The following is a 22,301-nucleotide window of genomic DNA, read 5'->3' on the forward strand; positions in this document are numbered from 1 at the left end:
AAGTGTAGACCAGGCCTCAGTCTATACAATAAAATCCAGTCCCCGTCTACTTTTCAGATATGTGTTCTGAGCCAGGGAAAATAAACTCCAGAAGAGTGAAAAGAGAATAAATCTGCAATTTCTGATGCATCCCATAGCAAAAAGGAAGTGCGGGGACACCACCTCTTCCACATATCAAACAAGCTTCAGTGTCCAGCGGTGGGAGTTTTAAAGAGAGTGCTCATAGCACAAGCTGCAGAAGCGCCATTCAGCATTCCAGTCTATTGCCACAAAAGGCTTTTTCCCCTGAAGTCAGCAGGCAATGGAGAGATGGGCAGCAGGACAATCAGGAGAGGGGATCCCTGACAGAATAAGCTTCCCCTGCTCACAGAAACGGAAATTTGACAGGCCACAGCCTGGCTAGGCATTTATTTCAATGGAGATGTTCATATGCGTAACAAGTTGCAAGATTCAGGCCTAGGATGACCCATGACCCCACCTGCCATTAATGGCACCATTATGATGGTCTCCAGAGGAAGTGCCAGCTGGTTCTTCTTGTCTCAAATGATTGTAGCTGTGATGTGGGTTCTCAAGGATGGGGTATTTAAAAGGATTCAGGTAAAGTCAGAGAGGTCAGACTAGATTATCACAATGTTTCTTCTGTTTCTTCTGGCCTTAAAGTCTATGGGCCGGTCTTCACTACCCACCGGATCGACAGGTAGTGATCTATCTATTGGGGATCGATTTATCCCGAGAGGCAGAAGTGGAGTCGACTGGGGAGCAGCAGCGGTCGACTCACCGCTGTCCTCAATGCCAGGTAAGTCCACCTAAGATATGCCGATTTCAGCTACGCGAATAGCTTGTTCCTCCCCACTGTTCAGAGGTAGACCAAAATAGGCTTCATTAGGAGCCTTTTGTTATGTCAAGTATTCAGTAAGAGCTGAAATTACTCGTGGTGGGGCAGTGTTTCTGCCCAGCCTGCTGAGAGCTAAAAATCACAAGAGACTGACTTACAGAGATCACAGCAGAGAGGCAGATGGCAGCAGAAGGTAACTGATGGGCGGCTGGTGAAAGTGGAAAGCAGTCGGCTGGTGGGAGCAACTGGCGGGGCGACGAGGAACAGCGGCCGGCGGGGCGGCCAGGCGGCAAGGAACAGCGGCCGGCAGGGCAGCCAGGCAGAGCAAGTGCTCAGATGGCTAAGCAAGCAAGGTGCCTTCTTTCCTGGATGGGAGGTGAATTCACACAGATGCACCTCTGAACCATGGGTCCTCACTGACCAAGGACAACCACTGTCAGTGGGGTATGGTGAGGAAGCAGAGGGGGGCACAGTAAAGGAATTGGGAGGGACACGGGAGCCAGCAGCAAGGCGAGACACTGGCCTGAAGAGGGCGCTCCAGAGGCTGGTGAGTTAATTCCCTGAGATGACCAGCAGGAGGCACTGCTGGTGAGTCTGTGTCCAGTGACAGGAAGTATTGCCTCTCAGAGGTGCCCAGGGGTAGTGTGTAATTTTCCCAGGTTACTGGGTGGGGGCTCAAGCTGGTCCTGTGTTGTATTGTTGAAAAGGAACCCCTAGATATTGAACCCGGCCCTGGTTGCTGCTGGCTTCACCTGGCAGAAGGGTTACATACGCAATTCCTCTGTACCATTTAAAGCTGTTCAGTAGTCATGCCTGGAGTTTTTGGAAATTTACTTTGTTATATGTGTATATATACACATACACATATATACACACACATGTGCACACATGCACCCCTCTACAGTTAGCTCGTGTGAGAGTAGACTTCATACAGTGCTAGTAGCTTAATTCGTTGGTAGCCTGGTACTGTGATACAATGAGTTCTAGGCTATGGCAAGTAGTTTACTCCAGGTATTGAGAGATAAGCAGTTCTTACAGCATTTGTAAAGCAAAGCAACCCAGGGCTTGTCCACACTTACTGGGGGATTGACGCACGGCAATAGATGCAGCGGTGGTCGATTTAGCGGGTCTAGTGAAGACCCGCTAAATCGACTGCAGATCACTCTCCCGTCGATTCCCATACTCCACCGTAACGAGAAGAGTAAGGGAGCCAACAGGAGAGCATCTCCCATCGACATACCACAGTGTGGACCCCGCAGTAAGTAGATCTAAGCTACGTCGACCAACGTAACTCAAATCGCATAGCTTAGATCAACTTTCCCACGTAGTGTAGACAAGGCCTCAGAGAGAAACTATCACAGAGAATAATTACTCTCTCTTAATCCCTCAGGATCACATTGTGCAGCACTGTACTGCGGGATCCACAAGAATTCAGAGAGGTTTTTATAATTCCTATTTACAGCCTATGATATAGTGTGAAATGTTGTCTTCAGGCTCAGCTAATTACTTACCCTTTATTTACCAGGGAGGATGGGGACAGTGGTTTCAGACTCCCAGAGCTTTTCACAGTTGGTTTTGTTGTTTAATTGTTCTGAGGGAGAACCTCTCCAGTCACTGTATGTCTGTCCTTTTGTTACTGAGTCTGAGAGAATTTCCGCCTTGCAGAGAGCTTCTGCATAAGCGAGTGTTTTCTCAAAGGGATAATACTGAGCCACCCCTGCCTTTTCAAATTTTTTTTTTAATAATGGGATCCTATGAATTAAAAAATGCTTCCTCTGCATTGTCTTTTGAAAACAGGTAATAGTTCTGCGACTGCATTTGCTGACTATCGGCTTGCCCGCCCGGCTGAATTTATATACGTCTGGCTTTTCTCAAGGAAGCAGCCGTGGACAGTTTCCCAGTTGTTCAGGCACTAACAAAACCACTGTTGTAAAGCACAGTTCTGTTTTATACAAGATGTAAATAGATGGGACTATTCTCTTCTTCACGGTGTCAGGCATATTGTTAAATTGGTTTGAATTCCCATTTGCATTCCAAGGAGAGAGAAGTTTGTACATGTAATTAGGATTATTGTCTAATAGCACTTTTCACTGCAGAGCTAATGAGATATGAGGAGAATGTATTTTTTCGTTAGTTTTATGGTTTTTTGTCATTACTTTGTGGTTATGATTTCTTATTGTTTAAATCGCAGTTCACTTTTTGGATTCCCAGGACTTGGCGTTTTCTGAAGCTATAGAATGCGAAATGTGTGTCTGTATCATTGTGTTTCGTTCCATGCAGCCTGAGAAGGACTGTGACTTAGGACCATGCATTGTAGTAGGGCCAAAATATCACTACATCGGAGACTGGTTTATTTTTCAGCATTTTGGAAACCAAGCTTCAGATCAGATTCATATTTGGATTTATATAGAGAGCAGAAAAGCAGGGAGGAAAAACTGGCTTTCCATACTGCAAAATCTGCCGTCTCTCCAAAATAATAATTAACATCTCTCCAAAAAGTTTGTTGAAACTCCCCTTGAAATTTCTTTTTGACTGGGACCCATAAGGCACTGTGATGGGGTGTGCTCCCAACACAGGCCCTGCGAGAGTTGAATTAGGTCAGGTGCATCCAGTCAGCCAATTAAGCTGCACATGGGGAAGATTTAGGCTTTGTAGAGTGTGCTAATTGGAAGGAAGCTCACCTGTGAGGGAACAGGCAGGGATCCTATAAAGTCAGGATGCTGGCAACAGTGAGGAGGCAGCAGGGGGAAAGCCTGCAGATTCTCGCTCCCTGAGGTAAGGGAGAAGGAAAGGGGACAGGAACCTAGTGAGAAAGAGTTCACCTAGTAGATCTAAGAGAGAGTTGTCTGGCCAGGAAGGCTGGAGAATGAAAAGCTTGGAGAAGCATGGTAGGAAGTCGTCCGGGGTTAGAGCAGTAAGTTTGGAGTAGCCACAGACCTTAACGGCTTGTTGTAGGGTCCTGGCCTGGAACCCAGAGTAGAGGGTGGGCCTGGGTTCCCCTACTAGCTGCTACAGAGTGATCTTGCTAGGGGCAGTGAATGGGAAGAATGCCCAAGTCACTGTGGGTCTGATGTTGTCAGGGCGGCAGGTGTGAAGACTGCCTAGCACTGCTGGTGCAGAGGGACTTTAACAGACTCCCCCAGAAGGGAAAAACACAGAGTGACCCGGCTGGAGGGCCCAGTCACGAAAGGACTGTACTGTGCCTCCATGGGCAGGAGGAGAGTGGCAATGGTGGAAGAGAAGAAAGGGGATGCTGAACTGGCTGAAGCGAATCACCAGAAGGAGGTGCCACCTAGCAGTGAGTAGACCACCCTGTGGCAGGCACGTATTAAAGCTGTTCATACGGACCCTGCTGTTGCACGCTCTTTCGTAACTCCTACCCCACTGTGAACCTGTACAGCTCCATGGTATCCAGCATCTCTGGCTGATCGCTGGAATGGAACAGAAAGACCTCTACCATAAAGCCTATGAACCACTGTGGTAGGATTCCACTGCATTTAAGTGTGTGGTGGCCACACTAAAGTTGGAACTAGGGTAGTGGGGGTGGGGAGAGAGATTCACAAAGGTCTGATAGAAAACCAGAGATTTTGAAAGACTTATCCAATAATTGTGAAGCTAGGTTTAAAAGACAAGCTTCAAAGGCTAGAGATGACTCTTTGATCTTCAAAAGGCTTAAAAATGATGGCAGTGTGCTTCAATGATCTGTTCATGTGTCCAAGCAGTTTCAACGCTGCAAGACTTGGTACAAAAGGATTCATATTTCCCAGCATTCAGAACAAACAGCGCAGACACCTCAGGTATTTTTAGGAGATCTGGTACAGAATACTACTGACTGAAAAATACATTTGGCTAATTGTTAACTAAATGGCTGAATACTGGGTGAGGTAGTGTTTTGAAATAACAGGGGGACCTATAGTAGGACAGACTGCAGACTGTAATAGTATCTAAAAATCACAGCTATGGGAAGAGAGAGAAATGTGGTAGGAGGAGGGAAAGGAATTTAACAGGAATATTATCTAAACATTTGATTATGGGTTCTTCTGAGTCATCCTATAATTAGGACCTCAAACCCTACAATGAAGGTGCTGTGTAAATACTACTGAGACATACTCATTCATTAGCTCTTAGAGGGAATAGGGCCTGTTCCGGGGGCAGAATGAACTACTGTCTAGGGCAGACAGGGCATGCAGGGAAAATCTGAAGAACTGCCACGCTTGGGAGAAAGTTTAGGCTGAGATTCATGTTGCAATGTTATTTAAGTTACCAAAAGAGTCAAATCCCTGGAAAGGGGGATAAGTATGCACTTACAGTGCATGTATATTCTTTTCAGATAAGGATGGCTATCTTATTGTAATCAAATTCTTGAGTTAGTTTGAGTGACAGATATTGCAACACCATGCATTATCTTTGGGGACTATTGTATTAAATTTATGAATGGTTTATGTATGATCGCATTCTATTCCATTGGCAAGCATTACCACAGCTGCTCCAGGAGCTAAAAACAGTGGGAGGTGATTAAGGCAAGTCACTGAGACTAAACAACTCTGGGGAAATACCACCCCCCACAGAGGACTGGTTCAAATTGGGTTTTCCAGAGACTCAAACAAAGAAAAGGCTTTTGGTATAAGAAGGCAGAGTTTGAACTAACATGGGCATTCTTTCTGATCTGGCAAAGAGACAAACTCTTTGTCTAAGGGGCTCTAATCCTGCTAAAGGGTTGCAAGGACGTTGGCCTATTGGGGCCCCTAAGACTGATGGGTGAGATCTTGTAAGGTCAGACCTGCTGGGAAAATCACAGTTAGGTGCCAGAGGGATCTAAACCCTCAGATTGGAGTGAGACAGACACAAGTCTCTGCCTGAAAGAGGTGATGGTTGGAGTGGGAGCCTGGAACTTTAAATGGGTGCTTGAGAGGACGACCTGGGGGGGAGGGAGTTGGGCGGGAAGAGGGCAAAGGTGCAGTTAGCCCTGAAACTCTGAAATATATGGTGGCAGCACATGTGATCTGTCAGTGGGAACTTTCCAGTGAAGTGCCAAAGCAATGAAAGCAAGTACTTTGGAAGGGAAAGGCGCAGAGAGAAGTGTCTCATAGCCTCTTTGGGAAAGGAATAATGAAAAGAGAGACGGGGAAAATGAGTTACGAACAGATGAAAAAAAGTCAGCTGGTTGAGATATGCAGAGAAAGGCAACTCAACGCTGAGGAGCAGACGAAGGCCCGGCTAGTTGACCTGCTGTACTCTAAGGACCAGAAAAGGAATGATGGTCCAGGATCACAGGGAACATCCAGCCCACTGGCAGAGAGACCAGCAGGTGGGAGAAATCTTGGAGACACCTCTGTGCAGGGAAGAGGCTGACAGAGGCAGCACTCATGCACCATCCAGATTGAATGTATGACTGCAGCAGAGACCATAGACATCCACAGACCGAGCCAGAGAGGCTACAGATGGAGAGGGACAGCCTGTGTCTGGAAGCCCAGATGCTTGTGGGCCAGAAGTGAGAGGAAGTGGACTAGGAGAAGCAGCGTCAGCATGAGGTGAGAGAGAGCGACAAGCAATGAGAGTAGAGAAGGAGCGTCAGTGTAACCGTGCCTCAGTGGGCCACAACTGAGAGTGCCAAATTCAGGACAAACTGCTGAAAAATAGGGCAGATACACCCCAAAACTGGTGGCTAACCCCCATAGGATATACCAAACCAGCAACAAAAGTAAATTTCTGCTTCACCACATGGGCTAACAAGAAATCATAAAAGCAGTTTCCTTAGGTATTCCAGATATTGTGCCAGCCAGCAAAACCCTAATTTGATAGATGGAGCCAGACCTGGGTGTCTGTCCTGGGAGGTGGTGTAGATGCCAAATTATTCCCTTGTTTTAGGGAAAGGGATGACATGGATGTGTTTCTAAATGCTTTTGAAATGAGGTGTGAATTAAACAAGGTGGGGCAGGAGAACATGGTATGATATTTGGGTCCACTACCGTTGGGGATGAAGACATTAAACATTTTCACCCATATGGAAAGAGAGGACCATAAAGGCTATAGGCTGTGTTTAAAAAAAAAAAAGAAGGAAAAAAAGCTTTGTCACAAGTTTAAATTGACCCCTGAAGTGTGGGGAAGGACGTTTCAGGGAGTTCAGAAAACAGGGAATATGACCTATGCTGAGGTGTCATCCCAAATTAGGGGTTACATAAGAAAATGGGGAATTGGCTGGGGGGTTACCATGGTCATTGAGGCCTATGAATTAGTGGGTTTAGAATAATTCTATAAACTCTGCCACCCTGGTTAATAGTCAAAGACCGTTATGTGGATAGTCAGCCTGGGTTTGACAGAAAATCTGACAGGGTTGGAATGGGATCAGAGGACGGGGGGAAGGAATCCAACTCTGAGAAGCTCCAGGATGAGTAGGGAAAAGTGGTGTCCCATCTGTAGCCCATTGGGATTGTCCACTCTGACCACTGAGGACCAGTACAGGGCTGGAAAGGCCAGCTGCACCCCACCCTCATGGAATTAACTGTGTAACTGCATCTCTGATGGGAGGGAACTGGAGTCACATAGCCAATCCACCAATGGCCAAGCCATTCACAGCCTAAAGCATCACCTGCTTGTGATGCTGCACCCTCCTGGGTGCCTATCCCTCTGATCCCAGTGGGAGAGGATGGTAGTAGTGAATAGGGAGACATTCATTGAATGGAGAGAGACGGGGCTTGCTAAAACTGCAGTTAACCCCCATATTATGAAGCCCCAACAAACATTCCCAGGCATGAAATCTAGTTAAAGCTCCCAGTGTAAAAGCTTACCAGGCATCACCCATCTTTCTATTGGTGCCTTATTAGGCCAAAGTCCTAGCAACCCTTCAGCAACATTGGGGACACTTGGACGAGGAGTTCATGATAATTTGCTGAACTGGAAAGAAGGCCCCATTATCATACCAAAAGCCCTTTCTTTAAGTCTCTGGAAAGCCCAGTTTGAACCTGTCTACGCAAACCTCCCTAGAGTTGTTTAGTCTCAATGACTTGCAATGATCATCTGTCCCGGCCTCTTCCCCCCCAGCTCCCCCGCACACTTCTTTTGGTTCCTGGAGGAGCTGTGGTAAATCTTCCCCATTATCATACATCAGTCCTTTATAAATGTAATACAATGGTCCTCAAAGATACTGCATGGGGTTGCAATATCTGTCATGAGTACTTAGGCTATCTGAGAGTGTAACACATGACAGCAGGATACATTCTGGTCTCTTTGCTTCCTTAAAGTCTGACTGTCAGTTATACCATCTGTTACCCACTTGTTATATTTCTAGAGTTTTTGTTGTAAATAATCTATTGAGACAGAGGTTTATTTTTTTATAAGTGATTCCGAGCCAGCTCTCAGAACTGCATTGGGGCCAACTTGTGACAGCAAGAAAAAAAACAGGAAGGGACTATGTAATGCCATGTTCTCTGCTGTCAAGGCAGAGTCATCTAGATGAGTGAAACAAAATTCACCATTTTCTCATAGTATGTAAAATCTCTTGTAATTTTGAAAGAAAATTTCACTGTATATGTGGGTTGTGGCAATCAGCTATACTGTGCTGTACAAGTTCTTGGAATGGAAGTACATACTAACTGTAGTTGTCTCTCTTGGGGGATGTGGCCCCTGAAGATGTTCAGGAACCTTTCTTAAAACAGTGTTAGAAAAAGGCTGTGTGTATCATCACTGCTAACGTATTGTGGGTAAAATCCTGGTCCCATAGAAGTCAGTGGCAAAACCCCTATTGACTTACATAAGGCCAGGATTTCACCCAATATGTCTCTAAGCACAGTTTAAGCCACTCTGACTGGTACAGAGTGTAAATGGCATTCTGTTTACACTCCTTTCAAAAGACTACTAAATAGCTAGGATGGCTTTCTAAATAAGTTAGTCTGATCCAAATAAAAATTCAAAGCCCTTTTGCCATCTGAACCCTGGTATCTTCCTGGTGAGAAAGAACTTCCAGAAAAAAATACCAGAATACCAGGCGATTAATGGTCTGATTTAGGAGGTGTTCAGATAGTACTTTGATATAAATTTGAGAAGATGCAGGACACCTGTGCCCCAGTGAGGTACACAGAAAGGAGGATCAGTCATTAAATGTGCAGCCAACTCACTCTTCTTGAAGATGTTACCATAATTTAAAATGCTATTTTATTAACAGGCTTAGAAGGCGAGTCTGGCAAACATGTCAACACCAGGATGAGATTCCCTGCTAAGACTGGCGGCCTAACTGGCAGAAAGACACTAATCTGTCCTTTTAGGAAACCTAGGGGATGATTGACTCAATTGCTACTGACTCCAGTGTTGGTCACTATCTCCCACTATTGACTTCAGTGGGAGATAAGAAAAATCATGGAGCAGGTCCTCAAGGAATCCATTTTGAAGCACTTGGAGAGGAAGGTGATCAGGAACAGTCATCATGGATTCACCAAGAGTAAGTCATGCCTGATCAACCTGATTGTCTTCTCTGTTATAATTGGCTCTGTGGATATGGGGAAAGCAGTGGACGTGACTGCTATATCTCAACTTTTTTGATACAGTCTCCCACAGTATTCTTGCCAGCAAATTAAAAAAGCATGGCTTGGATGAATGAACTATAAGGTGGATAGAAAGCTGGCTAGATCATCGGTGGTGGTGATCAACGGCTCAATGTCTAGTTGGCAGCTGGAATCAAGCAGAGTGCCCCAGGGGTCGATCCTGGGGCTGGTTTTGTTCAACATCTTCATTAATGATCTGGATGATGGGGTGGATTATACCCTCAGCAAGTTCACGGATGACACTAAGCTGTGGGGAGAGGTAGATATGCTGGAGGGATAGGGTCCAGAGTGACCTAGAGAAATTGGAGGATTGGGCCAAAAAATATCTGAGGAGGTTCAACAAGGACAAGTGCAGAGTCCTGCCCTTAGGACAGAAGAATCCCAGGCACTGCTACAGGCTGCGGACCGACTTGCTAAGCAGGAGTTCTGCAAAAAAGAATGTGAGGACTACAGTGGACGAGAAGCTGGATATGAGTCAACCGTGTGCCCTTGTAGCCAAGAAGGCTAACACCATATTGGGCTGAATTAGTAGGATCATTGGGAAGTGATTATTCCCCTCTATTTGGCAGTGGTGAGGCCACATCTGGAGTATTGCATCCAGTTTTGGGTCCCCCACTACAGAAAGGATTTAGACAAATTGGAGAGAGTCCAGCGGAGGACAATGAAAATGATTAGGGGGTTGGGGCTCATGACTTACGAGGAGAGGCTGAGGGAACTTGGCTTATTTAGTCTGCAGAAGAGAAGAGTGAGGGCAGATTTGATAGCAGCCTTCAACTACCTGAAGGGGGTTCCAAAGAGGATGGAGCTAGGCTGTTCTCAGTGGTGGCAGATACCAGAACAAGAAAATAATATAAGAATGGCCCTACTGGTTCAGACCAAAGGTTCATTTAGCCTAGTATCCTGTCTTCCAACAGTGGCCTGTGCCAGGTGCCCCAGAGGGAATGAACAAAACAGGTAATCATCAAGTGATCCAGCTTCTGGCAAACAGAGGCTAGGGACACCATTCTTCCCCATCCTGGCTAGTAGCCATTGATGGACCTTTCCTCCATGAATTTATCTAGTTCTTTTCTGAATCCCGTTATGGTCTTGGCCTTCACAACATCCTCTGGAAGGAGTTCCACAGGTTGACTGTGCGTTGTATGAAGAAATACTTCATTTTATTTGTTTTAAACCTGCTGCCTATTAATTTCATTTGGTGACCCCTAGTTCTTATGTTATGAGAAGTAGTAAATAGCACTTCCTTATCTACTTTTTTTACACCAGCCACGATTTTATAGACTTCAATCATAACTCCCCTTAGCCGTCTCTTTTCCAATCTGAAAAGTGCTAGTCTTATTAATCTCTCCTCGCACAGAAGCTGTTCCATACCCCGAATCATTTTTGTTGCCCTTTTCTGAACCTTTTCCAATTCCAATATATCTTTTTTGAGATGGGGCAACTACATCTGCACACAGTATTCAAGATGTGGGCGTACCATGAATTAATATAGTGGCAACATGATATTTTCTGTCCTATTATCTGTCCCTTTCTTACTTATTCCCAGCGTTTGCTTTTCTGACTGCCGCTGCACATTGAGTGGATGTTTTCAGAGAACTATCCACAGTGACTCCAAGATCTCTTTCTTGAGTGGTAACAGCTAATTTAGACCCCATCATTATATATGTATAGTTGGGATTGTGCTTTCCAGTGTGCATTACTTTGTATTTATCAACATTAAATTTCATCTGCCATTTTGTTGCCCAGTCACACAGTTTTGAGAGAAGCAATGAGCAATTGTCTCAAGTTGCGGTGGGGGAAGTCTAGGTTGGATATTAAAAGCTATTTCACTAGGAGGGTGGAGGGGGTTACCTAGAGAGGTGGTGGAATTTCCATCCTTAGAGGTTTTTAAGGCCCAGCTTGACAAAGCCCTGGCTGGGATGACTTAGTTTGGGTTTGTCCTGCTTTGAGCAGGGGGTTGGACTAGATAACCTCTAGATGTCTCTTCCAACCCTAACATTCTATGACAAGGCACCTCCCCAGAAAGGCTGTTTTAATGACAATTTGCCAGTGGAGTTAAGGATCTGACATTGAATCTGCTGTATTTATTTCTTTGAGTTCTCAGTGGTTATGCTGTATTATTTATGAATAACAGAAAAATAAACTTAAAAGGTAGAAAACAAGCCCTGCTTACAAGATATGAAGCTAATCTTTGTATTTCATGCCTTAGAAACACTCTATTAGGCTGTTGGGTACAAAAGATTGCACAATGACTTAGCCAAGCAAAGTTTCTAGATTTTTTTTTTTTTTGGCCATGTAGTACAGTACCCCACAAAACAAAAAAGTAAAGCAAGTTGGCTAATGCTGGAATTGTGCTGGTGTGGCCTCAGACAGCAGAATGACAAATTATTTTCTTTGACTTTCCTGAACAATGTGGCCCTGATACTTCGTATGGGATTTATGTAAACAATTGCAAAATCATTTGAGCCAGACAGAGGCTATTTCTTGGAAACCTGCAGGAAATGCACATGGGAAATTACCATATGCTGTGGCAATTTTAAAAATACTTCTCTGCTACACCAACAGCGTGAATGATTAACCCATGGAAGTCAGGTTTTTTGCAGACTTCCAGTTATATGCCAGGTGATTTGTGTGTGCAGTGCATATATAATGCAAGCAATTAAAACTGTAATTTACCACCTGTAGTAGTTCATATTTACCAAATTATGTGCAGCATTTCCCAGGGAAATGTGCAAATGACACGGTAGGCAAATACGGCAGTGTGCAGAATGTTAGCTTTTTTTTAAGGTACTTACTTTAGTCCATAGTGCCTCCTTCCATTGTAGGAAAACAAGTCCATTCAGATTCATAATGCTCATCTCATGCTGTGCAGTGTGGCTCTAAAGTTCCTCGATTCAATCCCAGATGTTTCAGGTAAGATGTTGGCTGTCATTGAAGTGGGGGCTTGTCCAGGATTCAAACTGGTTTGGACCTCAGATGCTTGGGGATGAGCTTCCTCTGTCTACAGGAAGTAGGCAATCAACTAGTCAGCCTGTGACATGTCTCTCTCAGCCTTTTAGCTCTGGAGGGTCCCAAAGTGTAACACCCAGTTTCATCCAAGACATCACTTGTCACGCAGACTTTGAAAGGTTCCCCTCCATCTAATTTCTGGCACCAAACTCATGAACTCTTCTCCCCATTCAAAATGGCTTCAATTTCCCATTCCTTTCGCTGGGATTGAAGCCAGAGGATACCCTGAGTCAAGATGCTAGACACTTTCCTATGGAAAAGGCACTAGAAAATATACTATTGGGGGGGCAAATACCTGTGTTGACTGACAGACTAACTATACCCAACAAACTTTCATCTCTAAACTCTATGAATATTTTACTAATATATATTATAGCTGCTTGTATAAAACACAAAATATTGCAAAATAACATCGAGAAACTTGGCATAAAGAATGAGGTATGCACATATCAAAATATGGAAATATGACTTTGTATTATCTTATTTAGTAGTCAACTAAGGGAGCCGCTGTAAAATACAGGACATTACAGCAGCTTCACCTTGCGACCATAGAAGTGTAGGGCTGGAAGGGACCTTAAGAGGTCATCCAGTCCATTCCTGCATTGAGTCAGGATTAAGTGAATTTAGAGAGCTGTTTGTCATGGAGATTCGAGAGAGAGAAAAGACCTACTAAATGGGCTGGTCTAGCCACCTTACCAATGCAGGCTTGTTACATTTTTCTATGGGTGTGTCTTTTAAATTTGCCTAAGAGGAAAATTCCTTCCTGGCCCCAGGCAATCGGTGATAGACTTTTTTGTTCTGAAGCCTGGGAATTGATCTCCTTTATCCATTTTTATCCCAGTTAGTGGGACTGCAGATATTCTTCTTTGCAAATGTCGAGTCATCTTTTGAATGCTGCTGAACTCTTGGCCTTCATGACATCAAGTTCCACAAGTTAATTACACATTGGGTCAATTATATCTTTGAATCATTTTTATTTCATTTAAATTTAATTGGGGTCCTTTCGTCCTTGTATTCTAGAAATAAACAGGTTTCAGAGTAACAGCCGTGTTAGTCTGTATTCGCAAAAAGAAAAGGAGTACTTGTGGCACTTTAGAGACTAACCAATTTATTTAACCAATTTGAGCTCACGAAAGCTTATGCTCAAATAAATTGGTTAGTCTCTAAGGTGTCACAAGTACTCCTTTTCTTTTTAGAAATAGGTGATTCCAATCTACCTTCTCTAAATTGTTCATTTGTTTTATATACTTCTATCCTGTCACCTCTTATTTTTCTTCTTCCTAACCTAAGCCCTATTTTTGTAACATTTTTCTTCCTATGGAAGGGTTTCCAGGCTGCTGTTCATTTTCAATGCCCTTTTTTACTGGACCTTCCAAGTTTTACTGTATACTTTTTTTGAGTGAGGACCAGCAATGGAAATAATGTTCCAGGTGAGGGCACACCAGTGATTTATAGAATATTATATCATATATTATTTGCCTTTTTTGACCCCCATGACAGGTGGCCAACCTAAAATTTTTTTCCTGTATATTTTGCCAACGTTTTCGAAAGCGATTAGTGCTTTTGGTTGCTCAGCTTGAGATACTTAAAAGAAGCATGATTTTCAAAGGGTGGATGCTTAGCACTTTCTGGAAACTTTTTAAGGTGTCTGAGGTTTGAACACCCAAAAATTCAGGCACCCCAACTTGGCGTTAGCCTGACTATGGCTACATTTGGAAGTGAGGGGTGATTCCCTGCCTGCTTAGAAGTGCCCGTGCTAGCTCTACTTGAGCTAGCATGCTAAAAATAGCAGCGCAGCTGTGGTAGCAGCAGCAGCCTGGGCTAGCTGCCCCATGAATGTACCCAAGGAGTCTGAGCAGGTTTGTACGTGGGGTGGCTAGCCCATACCATCACTTGCCGTGGCCCATGTTACTGCAGCTGCACTATTTTTAGAGCAGTAGCTTGAGCAGAGATAGCATGATTATGTCTGCGAGAACTGGAAATACCCTCCCTAGCGCCAACTGTAGATGTAGCCTTATTCTGAAGGAGGAATTTGTGTTTGATTGCTACAACCAGTCACATTTTTTATATTTAAGGCTGTGGCAAACATGGACCTTTCATAAGACACACAACCACTTGGCTAGTCAAAGGTTATATAGCACCAAATGACTTGTGTGTGCTCCTGAGTTTCATTTTAAGTTTTGTAAGATGGCAAATAGTGGTAGCATGCTGTAGTGGTTACTTCCCAAGACTAAGTGGTAAGAAAAATTGCTGTGTAATGTAGAAACTAAATTAATTAGATTGCATAGAGATTCTTCTGGAAAGAGATTTAATGGTTATTGCAGAAGGATCCTTAAAGCTATTCACCCACTGGTTGCAATAGTTGCAATAAAGAATGCAGACAGGCCACTGGTTTGAACTAACAGAGGGATAGGCTAAAAATCTGAAGAATCAATTTGGTTAATCATGTAAATGAAGCACTGACTAGTTAGACCTCATTAAAGCACAATGTGTTCAGTTGGGTCACCTCATTATAGAAGAGGTATGTTTGTGACTGAGCGAATCACCTAGGGCAACCAGGAGTACTTCAGCTTTTCAGAATACTTATGAAGAAAAGCAAAAGAGATGCCAATTTCATTCTAACTCACCAGAGAAGTCTCTGAAGCTAGCTGATCGAGATGTCTGAAATTACAAATGCGTGTGATATAATGCTCAGTGCCTACAGAATTTCTGGACCGTTTAGCTGTCCAACATGAACATGTCTCTACTGACCATGTGCAAGCTGAGATTTTTCAGAAGCTCATAACTTGGCCAAATTTGGATAGACTTTCACAGGGACAGCAAAAGGCAGATCAATAAACTCAGGGCAACATGCCTGCCACATTTCAAGTTCCTGCTCCAAAGCATAGATTTGTTAATTTCTCAGTGAAATGATTGATAGAATATTTTTAACATGGGCAAAACAACATATTTTCCCCTAACCGTGTTCTTAGAAACAGCTGAACTGTTTTTGCTTTGTTTTTTTGTGGAAAAAAATCAGTCCAAGGCAGACACCTGGCATGGAAAGTTTCAGCTCCAACAATTAAAGTTTGGCAGTTACAAGCAACTAAACCTCAGGATCTTATAATGGAAAGTGTTGAGCAATCTTAATAGATATAGCTACCTGCACTTGTCTAAAACAGACCTTTAACTCCCTTCTGAAATCAACCTTAATTATGGTGTTGCAACTGTACAAAGAATTAAAGACTGAATTTCATGGAGAATAGTGGCAAATCAGAGTGATGGCTCTTTTCCCTTTATAAAGTTATCATGCTTTTAAGAAGGCTAAGCTCTGCTACTCCTTTTAGTGAGCGGCTTTAAGTCCTGATGGTGAGACAGAAACAGGTATGTGTAGCTGAGCAAGCAACAGATGAAAATTCAGGGAGATGATGATATGGAGACTCATCCTTCAAACTTGTGAGGGAAGTAGGAACCTCAAGAGGCAATTGGAAACCACAGGCCCAACTCAAGGACAAGCTGTATGATACTCAGTGAAGTATCCATAGCACCAGCAAAGGGATGAGTATTGGTGTGGCACAATAAAGTGACTGATAACTGGCATGGCTTGTTTCTGGATTCAATTCTTCCAAATATGCAATTCAAATATGCACCCATGTAACTCACACTGAGGCCAGTGGGAGTTATGCATGCATATCAGAGGGTAGAATGTGTCTGTATAACACCTAGATTTCTTGCTTGCTGATTTAATACTCCAAACAGTTGCCCAGATGGCAAGAAATGTTGCAGTCACGTATTTAGGAAAAGAAAGCCGTTTTTAAAATTAATCCAATTTGTTTGATTACTCCTGTACTTCGTAATCACAAACATTCTGCCTAGTCACAGCTTGCTGTGTAGTCACAGCTTGCTTGTACATAGAACAAAGAATTTTGTGTGTGATGCATTTATTGTGTACAGATATGTCAGTCACTGCAAATTTATTTTTTTTTTAAGTGGGAAACAGAAGTTCAGGAAGGATGTTAGAAACCTGCTCCTACCTCCACAGCTGGCTTGAGTACTTGGATGGATCATAATTTATATTCCAATATACTGGTATGTCAGCGACTCAAACTCCGTCTCTGGGCTACAGAACAGTGTGTATTTACGTGGGGTCAATGTGAAAGCTTGTGATTTTTGGTGTTGGAAGAATGGATGAGACAGATTCCCTTCCGCACTGATCGATACTGCTTGTTAATTAGTCAAAAGAGGTTGCTGTGTGATGAGGAGGGACTGTCTCTCATCATCCAGCTGGGAACAGCGTGGGCCTGATTCTCCATTGCCCTGCACCTCAGTTATTTACATCATGGCAACGTGAGTGCAAAGAGGGTATAAAATGCTACCACCTCACAATGGCCGTGTTACTCCCACCATGCCTTGTTGTAAATGAATTCACAAGGTGCAGGGTAACAACGAATCAGGCCCACTGCCACGGCTTAACTGAGCTTGGCTCTCCCTTCCACAAGCTTTTTTGCATCTCATTTTGCCCTTCATTGCAATTTCAGTGTATTCCTTTCTTTACTGAAGTGTCACAATGGTTAAGGCTGAGATGGCACTTTCTCGACCCCCTCACCCCCCCCAAATTCTTTTGGGACTTAAATCTCTCCTATAAAAAGGCAAGCATGTATCATAAACTGATAAGCACTGAAATACCTTTCTAAGGTCCTTGTTTAATTCATGGCACTAACTGTTCACTTAAAGTCAGATTGTTACACATACCTTTGGCAGAATCCCCCTTTCTTGCCTATGGTCCCTAATTCTGATATATTTATTTGAAGAAATAAGCAAGGGAAAAGCTCATTTAGACAGTATTTAAGTAAAGCTATTTCTAAAAAAACATTTTACAGTCCTGTAATTTGCATACACAAGAGCTTCAAGAAATGAGATGTTGAAATAATCACAAGCCCTATGAGTGAGACAGAAGTGTACCTCATGTACTGCACTTGGCCTTGGTTAAGTCTACAAAGAGGAAATTGAAGATTTTTATGATTCTATTAAAATTACTGTTCAACACATTCAAGGGGATGATAGTGAAACATAAAGGGCAGTGTCTCACATTAATGTTAACCCGGCAACATCATTTATATTGAAATTTGACTTGACTTTCAAGCACCATTTGAAAGGTTATTGCATGTGAAACTGAATTAAGCAATGCAGTCAGTTTGCCCTTTTATAATTTAAAATCTAAATTAGATTTTTCTTTTTCTAAAAAAGAACCTCCCCAAACCCTAGAGCAATAAAAAAGCGACAGCTCACCGAAAAACCGTGCAGACCTAAGACACAGGGAAATACTGGGTGCCAGATTCAGATCCCATTTACACTAGTACTAACTTTAATGGGGCTGCTTCATCTTTACACTGGTGTAACTCAGGCCAGAGTCTGGCCCCTGGAAGCATAAAACTTTATGAGCCAGTAATCTGTATCCATGTCCTAGGCATTTACAAAGCCAACTAAATCCTTCCCTCTTCCATCCCTGGCTACCCTTCCTCAAATAGTTTATGAATCTCTCCATTCATAGGACACTGCATTCTCAGACTGATATTTGCCCTCTATGTGCACATAAACGGGATCAGATAACCCCTGTTCACTCCCTCACACCTTAAAGTTTTGGCAGAAGTTTTCCTGACACCCAACCTCTTCCTCTCTAAGGTCTCTACTGTAGGGTGTCAACAGGTGTATCTGTTTTTGCGAGGCTGGCTAGACGCTTTCAGATGTTTGCTCCAGAGCACCTGGGTTGGAGGCACCCCAGAATATATTGGATCCTGACATTGGGTAGGGTATAGGAAGGTTCTTTTTTTCTGATAAATTCATAGAAGTTAATAGAAAAGATCTATTAAATGTATGCAGTGCAACTCCCTGCCAATACAAATGTGTAATTTTAAAATTGCCACTGTATATGTCTACATCTGTACCTCTGTTTATCTCCATATATTCAACTTCTATTGGAACTTTAAAATAAAGAGCAGGAACCAAACAAGAATGTGGAGAGTCAGTCATAAGCTTCGCATCTTTGACTCAGGCCATGGTAAGCCATATTGACTGATTCTTGTTCCTTGCCTCCTTCATTACTGATGGAGCTGTGGTCTGTTATGCCTCTAGAACTCTCCAGACACCTACTGCATCTGTGGATTTTGTTGTTTCCTTGAGCCTCAAAATGCACATGCTGCCTTTAGATTTCTTAGTTCTCCACACTGTTTTCTTAGTCTGATACCTTGTATCTGATACCTTGTGCTGCCTTCTGTGAAAACATATTTTAAAATACTCATTTGACCATTTACTTTTGATTCAAATGAATTAGTTAGAGGAAGGCAGAGATAATATCCCCAAGATTATACAGGTAAATTTACATAAACAGGTATACAGAACACGTGAACTTACACAGGCAAATCACGCAAACAGGAATTACCACGGTGATGTAAAAGTACATTGCTACATTGGTGACTGGAAGTCAAGTTGGTATTTGGTGATGCAAACCTAGGCGCTGACTTTGTAATTTTCCGGGGAGCGGGGGAGCATGCTTGGAGACCCATGGAGTCAGCACCTCTGCAAACCTATTTGTAAACAAGTAGGAGTCAGAGGTTAGCCAGGTTATATGAAAAACTTGGTGTGACACTATTATACATAAGTAGGTAGTGAATAGGTTTGGTATGGCTACTTTCAAACTCTAATAGCTTGTGGTCTTCTGTACTAATTCCCCAATTAGCTGAGAAGTAGTAGCTCCAGAATGGTGGTTTCTTTGTTTGGAACATCTACTGTTTTTTTTATCATAAAGTGGTGTGCTGTGTAAATTTAAATTGGCAATTTTTTTTGCTGGTGCATACTTAGCAGTGTCTTACGCATTTGATGTCTGCCTACTTCAAGTTTTCCATGAGTTGGTTTAGGAGCTGCGAAAGCGGCTAGAATAACTTTTGCCTCACTCTAGGAGAGTGCTGCATTATTAAAAATATAATTGAATAACAAGCTGCATCAGGCAGCACAATCTCATTTACTGTCCCAGACTGTTACGGCCTGGGAACGCTCACTGACCCTGACTAGTACAGCCCAGCACTGACAGCTACCCAAAGCAACATAGACAGATGCTCCTTCACATACAAGAACAATAATGTTCTGCAGCACTGACATCTTGTGGCTGATTGGAGATGACACAAACATGAGAGATCAGTTGCAAATGTATCTGTCATTTGTGTATTCTGCATTCCACAAAGTATGGTGGTGCTTAAAGGGATAAATACTGGGATTTGAGAAACCTACAGGCTGAGAGATACTGTTTTATTAGTTGACTAAACTGTGTGTGTGGATAATCCTGCTGCATGCTAATCCGTTTGACTAATCTTCTCTGTGTGAATGATTCTCTCCAGAGAGCAGGGATATAGCCTGGAATGTTTGACTCTGTGAACATAGGCGCTGCTCCCTGTAGCTGATCTTTATTATTTTTTCTCTCTCTCTCAGTGTTGAGAAACTGGGACAGAAAAGCCTTCTGCAAGATTCTCTCACTTCAGGAGGAGTCTCCTGTAGTTCCTATCACTGCAGGCACTAGAAGGAGCTCCAAAAATGGGACCTGATTCTGCATCCTGTAGTCAGTGGAACTCTTGGCAAACGAAGGATCTTCCTGCAGAGAACAACTTGCAGTATTGACCATAGTTTTCAGGGAATTCTGCATAAAAGTCTGTGCATTCTAATGTATTTGGCCATGAATGCCTACATCCACTCTGTACTCTATCTTCCATGCAACATTCCCGATATAGCATGGTGGAAAAAGGCTGCTCTGGACTCCGGGAGATGCTGGGGAGGAGACATTTCTCCCCTGAGGCCCGAACCATCCCTGGCTGTGGTAGAGCACAGTGGACCTTGACATTTAGTAAGGCTTTTGATACTGTCTCGCATGTCTCTCTCATAAACTAGGGAAATACAATCTAGATGAAACTACTATAAGGTAGGTGCATAACTGGTTGGAAAATCAGTCCCAGAGAGTAGTTATCAGTGGTTCACAGTCATGCTGGAAGGGCATAACAAGTGAGGTCCCACAGGGATCGGGTCTGGGTACAGTTCTGTTCAATATCTTCATCAATGATTTAGATTATGGCAGAGAGAGTACACTTATAAAGTTGGTGGACGATACCAAGCTGGGAGGGGTTGCAAGTGCTTTGGAAGATAGAATTAAAATTCAAAATGATCTGGACAAACTGGAGAAATGGTCTGAAGTAAATAGGATGAAATTCAATAAGGACCAATGCAAAGTACTCCACTTAGAAAGGAACAATCAGTTGCACACATACAAAATGGGAAATGACTGCCTAGAAAGGAGCACTGCAGAAAGGGATCTGGGGGTCATAGTGGATCACAAACTAAATATGAGTCAACAGTGTAATGCTGTTGCAAAAAAAAGTGTAAGCAGAGTCAGGATGAGCTCTACCCCGACATCTGGTGGTGAGTTGTGGAAAAGAACTTCAGGAGCTGATCTTCTTTGCATAGGCACACCCACCCCGCCTAGCATGAGCCCACAGCAGCCCAAATGGTCACTTTGGCTGCTGTGGGATCCCCAGTTTCTCTGTTATTGGGACAGGAAGAATAAAGTGTTGTTACCCTGATTATGTGAATCAAGGACAGTGGAACTGTTTTATGACAGAGGAACTCGCCATCAACTAAGTAGTACTCGCTAGACAAGGGACATGGGTTCCAACGCCCAGTGAATGAAGCGAGGTTGGGGACAGGTATTTGTACCTTGTAGTATGGGCCCCTTCTGAGGGCCCTAAATGCCAACTGCACCACCACCTCTCTCCACTGTGTAATAGCAGAGCTAATTTTGATTCCACTAGGAGTCTGGTTACAGATTGCAGAGCCTCTGTGTTGGCGAGAGGGGAAGTATTGCCTCTTAGAGGCGCCCGGGGGGGTGGTATATATTTGTCCCAGGTCAATGGGTGGGGGCTCGAGCTGGTTTTGCATTGCGTTATTGGAACGGAACCCCTAGATACTGAACCCGGCCCTTGTTGCTGCCAACTATGACGGGCAGAAGGGTTACAAAAGCAAACATCATTCTGGGATGTATTAGCAGTATTGTAAGCAAGACACGAGAAGCAATTCTTCTGCTCTACTCTGTGTTGATTAGGCCTCAACTGGAGTGTGAGTCCAGTTCTGGGCGCCACATTTCAGGAAAGATGTGGACAAATTGGAGAAAGTCCAGAGAAGAGCAACAAAAATGATTAAAGGTCTAGAAAACATGACCTATGAGGGAAGACTGAAAAAATTGGGTTTGTTTAGTCTGGAGAAGAGAAGACTAAGAGGGGACATAACAGTTTTCAAGAACATTAAAGGTTGTTACAAGGAGGAGGGAGAAAAATTGTTGTTCTTAGCCTCTGAGGATAGGACAATAAGCAATGGGCTTAAATTGCAGCAAGGGTGGTTTAGGTTGGACAGTAGGAAAAACTTCCTAACTGTCAGAATGGTTAAGCACTGGAATAAATTGCCTAGGGAGGTGGTGGAATCTCCATCATTGGGGATTTTTAAGAGCAGGTTGGACAAACACCTGTCAGGGATGGTCCAGATAATACTTAGTCCTGCCTTGAATGCATGGGACTGGACTAGATGACCTCTCGAGATCCCTTCCAATTCTATGATTCTAAGATTTATGCATGATGGCAGCTGTGAATTACCTTGCATCTCTCATTTGGATCAGTTCCTTATTCCAATTACATGCTCGCACAGTTTTTGAGTGTCAGTATCTGCCTTAAGAAATGAATCCAGTAAAGGAGTGTGAATGAACATGAGGTTAAACACTGTATTCTGGGTTTGTTTGGTTTTTTTTTTTTTTGGTAACTAGAGGAAGAACCTCAGCACTTTGTTATGGGTGCTTGAGCTGGCAATGAACTGGGCACCGACCATTTTACACAACTCCCTTGGGGATCAGTTCTGCT

Source organism: Chelonia mydas, chromosome 4 (assembly GCF_015237465.2).
Source record: "Chelonia mydas isolate rCheMyd1 chromosome 4, rCheMyd1.pri.v2, whole genome shotgun sequence".
Lineage (NCBI taxonomy): Eukaryota > Metazoa > Chordata > Testudines > Cheloniidae > Chelonia > Chelonia mydas.